Source organism: Vespa mandarinia, chromosome 18 (genome assembly GCF_050613455.1).
Source record: "Vespa mandarinia isolate Hongniang chromosome 18, ASM5061345v1, whole genome shotgun sequence".
Classification (NCBI taxonomy): domain Eukaryota; kingdom Metazoa; phylum Arthropoda; class Insecta; order Hymenoptera; family Vespidae; genus Vespa; species Vespa mandarinia.
Window position 1 is genome coordinate 3,872,501 of NC_140827.1, and position 5,000 is coordinate 3,877,500.

At 35.8% G+C, this 5,000-nt stretch overlaps 1 long non-coding RNA gene across 3 annotated transcripts in view; it reads left to right on the top strand.

Annotated features, from left to right (window-relative positions):
- Window positions 1–109: 109 nt before the first annotated feature.
- Window positions 110–5,000, top strand: part of LOC118445236 (uncharacterized) — a 15,697-nt gene continuing 10,806 nt past the window's right edge. For all 3 annotated transcript variants that reach the window (XR_014983200.1, XR_014983201.1, XR_014983202.1), the window contains exon 1: window positions 110–1,863. This is a non-coding gene — a long non-coding RNA (uncharacterized LOC118445236). The remainder of the gene's footprint in view (window positions 1,864–5,000) is intronic.

Genomic DNA, 5,000 nt, shown 5'->3' on the forward strand with positions numbered 1-5,000 from the left:
GAGTATTGTTCGGCAACATTCGCACATCTTCGGCCTCGCCCCGAGATTTCTGCTTGAACTCGTGCGGCTTCGTGCCGGCGGCGTGTGGCGCAGGATGGTTAGTAGCGCATTGGCGCTCGTTGGCTATCGTCGTTTTTGCATCTTCCTCGAGACGAACGCTCGGTCAGTTCGTCGTCGGTGCTCCGCAAGGAAGGTGCCTCTCGTTACAGACACACGTCTTCTCCGCGTATTTCTCCATCGTGTTCGTTTTTCTTTATTCTCCTTTATACGCTTAAGAGAAGAAATAGAAGATCGTTTTTCGTGATTCCATCATTTCTTTTTTCTTATTCTCTCTATCTATCTATCTCTTTTTGAGATTCCATTGTTCTCTCTTTCTCTCTCTCTCTCTCTCTTTCTCTCTCTCTCTATCTATTTATCTATCTATCTATCTCTCTGTCTCTCTGTCTCTCTGTCTCTCTCTCTCTCTCTCTCTCAATCTTAATCTTGCACATCTTTAAAATTTCATAATCGTCATTCCTCCGCCGTTTCTCCCGGGGTGCACGAAATCGGAATCGTGTCGTAGTTACTCGAATCGGATTCTCGTTAACTTAGCATCTACGTATCGGATTTGCGAAACGTGCTCTACAAAGTTGTATATCTACATGCCACGTTACCGTCGAGGCTGGCCACAGAGACACGAGAATTGCGAGTGTTGGTGACGTGTTAATTTGCTACCGCTTCGATTGGTTGCGGAAGGAAGAGAGAGAGAGAGAGAGAGAGAGAAAGAGAGAGAGAGAGAGAGAGATACAGACAGAAAAAAAGAAAGAGAAAGAGAGGGAAAGTACAGAAAAAAAAATTCAACCATTTCTCTCTCTCTCTCTCTCTCTCTCTCTCTCTTTCTCTTTGCTAATGTTTAAAATTTGTCCCTTATTCTTTATTATTTTATTCATCTTCTTCTTCGTTAAAAACGACATTTTCTTTCGTACAAGTTGACAATTATAAATTTTCGAACTTTAATTTCTTTGAAATTCGCCGGCGCGGTAAATCCATTGGAACGCGAGAAAAGTAGGGGAAGGAAGAAGCCGGTCACAGGCGCCGCGAGAAGGAACGAATTCATTCCGGGATATATCGTTTCCAATCGACGATCACGAGCATACGACCACACGACCACGACCATAACCACGACCACAACCACAACGCAGCTATGGATCGTCCTCGAGAAGTCCGACGAACTCTCTTTCTCTCCCTCCCTCCCTCTCTCTCTCTCTCTCCTTTTTTTTTCTTTTTTTACCCTTTTACCCTTTTTTTCGGGGAAAAGGCCGTGCGAGAGTTCGTTTGCCTAAGAAAACTCTCTTCGAGAGTTCATCAAGATGGATCATCTTCTGCTAGAAAAGTTAAGAAGACTAGAGAGAGAGAGAGAGAGAAAGAGAGAGAGAGAGAGAGGGAGTGAGAGAGAGAGAGAAGAGGAGAGAGAAAAGGACATTCGTAATTCGAACGTGGCGCTTCGATTGAGAACGAGGCCCAGTGATTTTCTATCTTTATCTCGCTTTCATCCTACTCCAACACCACAATCCCCCTACACACACCTCTCTCTCTTTCTCTCTTTCTCTCTCTCGGTCGCTCGCTCTTTTCTTTTTTAATCTATTTTTACGATTGTCCTAACAGCTTCTTGATGGAAACCATTGCCAATCGTAACTGAATCTATATCACTATTTTTTTACTTCTTTTCTTTTATATTAGAAATTTTTATGTCTCTCTCTCTCTCTTTCTTTCTTTCTTTTTCTTTGTTTCTCTCTCTCTCTCTCTCTCTCTCTCCCTCCTCTCTCTCTTCAACCTCAACTACGTTCAGGATCATCGGAGCACGTAGTGGTTCTCATTGGCCAGGTAACTAGTCATCTTTTTTTTTTTTTTTAATATATATATATATATATATATATATATATATATTATGTATATCTCATTTTTCTTAATTTTTTTTTTTTTTTTTTTTTTTTTATCAAAGAAAATTATAATTATCATGGAAACTGTAATGTCCATGTTAGATTTACCATTGTGTTTATACAAATAGATCATTATCAAATTATTATAATGTTGATTACCGACCGAGCGAAATTCGATATAGCAGAAGAGAAGATATTTTTTGGAACGATTCTATTCGTTCGAACGGACGTTGACGATATGATTCATCAACGCTTATAGAAGTCTTTTCCTATCTCTATCTCTATCTCTATCTTTCTTTGAGTTAAAGGAAGGACGTGAAAAATGGTCGAAATTTTTAATCACAAATTATATATACGTATACGCACATGTATATATACATATATATATATATATATATATATATATATATATATCGGTGTAATAATCTTGAAACATATAGAACGGTCATTCACTCTTGGGCAAATCCTTGTTTGAAATACTCGTAAAACGTCTGACCCCAGGAGCCGCCATTAATCTTAGTTTAAAAGGAACGTTTCAATTGGTTTAACGCTTCCAACAAATAATCTTCTTTCTCTTTCTTTCTCTCTCTCTCTTTTTCCCTCCCTCTCTCCTACTCCCCCATACCCCTTTACATCTCTCTCTCTCTCTCCCTGTCTCTCTGTCTTCCTCGTTTGTTCATCATTTGTTATGCCAGTAGTCTCTCTTGCTTTCGCCATTTTAATTCTCAGAAAGCGAAAACTCCGTGTATGTAACTATGCAAAGAGTCGAAGTTTCTTCTTGGACATAGATTAGAAAATGTTAAAGCAAGAAAGTGAAGTAGAGAATAAATCGACAAAATGTTCCTTAGCATCCTAAGTGATCTATACAAATCGTTTACTCTTTTCTCGCAAATTTTTTAGGTTAACTTTTCTCTCTCTCTCTCTCTCTCTCTTTCTCTCTTCAAATCATTAAACTATAAGCCTAAGAACTTTCTTGTCCCAGAAATTTTTGTTCAGAGTCATGTTTCTTGTTTCTATTTTTATCTTAATCCTCTTTGACATCGTTCACCTTGCTCAATTTTCGAATACGTATACTATACACGCACACATATATATATATATATATATATATATATATATATGTAGGTATATATACCTATATATATATCCCCCAAGTATATGCAAATAATCAAAGAAAGATAATTAGAAACATACTCGCCGTTTTTTTTTCTCCCGATAAGAAATTTATGTTAACTTGCAACGTTAGTAGGAATATCGTCTTTCCTCGAATAATAACACACATACACATGTTTTCATGCGGTTTCATCTTCGATCGATTAGATTCTTACGAACGTGCGTGTTACTCTACACATTACTCTACACATTATTTTTGAATTAATTAAAATTATAAATATTAATCGTAAATCATAAAAGTTCCTTAAATGGGACAAAGTATTTTATATTGTCGTTTTTACAATTTGCAAAAAAAGAAAAAGAAAAAAAAAAGGAAAAAAAAAAGGAAATCTCGAAAAAAGAATAATAAATCTTTAATATCATTTTAAAACTGTTTTTCATCCTGTACTTCCTAGTTTGCAACAGTTGAAGCGAATTAATATCTAACTATACTTTTACTCGTTCACATAGTTCATCGAATTATATCGAACGAGGAGTGTACTTCTTATGCGCGTAATAAGAACATAAGGGAAAAGTTTGTCTTGTCCTTCGTGATTATAACTTTCAGACAGGAGTAAAAAGTTTTAAATCAAGCTCGACCCCAAGGGAGAAAGAAAAAAAGAGAAACAGACAGACAGACAGACAGACGGACATACAGACAGACAGATAGACAGATAGTCAGACAGACAGACAGACAGACAGACAGAGAAAGAGAGAGAGTTCGTAAACTTTTTCGTTTGCCCATAATCTTTTCTTACGCTTTCTCTCCTCAACAGTATTATGTATAACTCGACGGTTAACTTAGAGTCAATTGTCTGCTAACTAGATAAAGCATATACAATTTTTCTAAATAGGACATACTCTACGAAATATATAACCACTAATCGATATATTAATCATTATTTATAATTAAATCGTCTATATAGGATAGATCAAAAGTTTTCTATTAAATATAAATTGTTCCTTTTCCTGACCTTTCTTTTTCTTTTTTTAGATCTTTCAATTTTTTACATCGAGATATTACCAGGCTAAAATGTAGGCACGATGAAAAGAGGGATGATTTATTTTTGTAAATCAGTTAAGAAAACTTTCGTTCTAGCGCTATATATTCTATCAAAAATTTACGAACGTGATTCTTTTTGTTTTGTTTTATTTTTATTTTTGGTCCTCTTTAAATATTCCCCTCCCCTTCCCCTCCCCCCTCTCTTTGCCTATATGTCTTTTAGAGCCATGTTAGAATATAACTTCTACTCGTAATTCAACACCGAATATTGACTGGTAATTATCTACGAGGAACGGTAGAGTCAGCTAATGTATACTTCCAATGATAACAAGAGTTCGCATTACTCGCTGGGCACAATGATCGCAAACAAGCAAGCAAGCAAGCAAGCAAGCAAGCAAGCAAGCAACGTAGTACCAGTCAGTCAGTCAGTCTGGACTGACATTTTATCGCGTTATATTCCTCTTTGCTCTTCTTCTTTCATCTACTTTCCCCCTCCCCTCTACGTTAGAATTTTATTTATGTACATATAATAACTATTAATCATATATGTACATAAACAGATATATATATATATTTTTTTTAATATTATTGGTTTTATTATACGTTATATAATATAGGTGTATAATATAAAAAGGCTAAGTAAGCACTTGTTTCTATAAGAAGATAGATAGCCGTGGTGACTAACTTTTTTTTTTTTATAATGGATTGCAGATATATATGTATATATATATTTCTTGTTTATATAGGTTCGAATCTCCATCGATATTTTTCTCGATTGAACCGCGGACCTTCTTTTCTCTTGTATCGGATATAAAAAAGAAAAAAAAAGGAAACAATTTGAATTATTCTCTACTTCTGAAGATTTAAAGATTCTCTCTCCCTCCCACGCATCGGGGGGTCATTGGCTTTGCATGCAAATTTCGTAT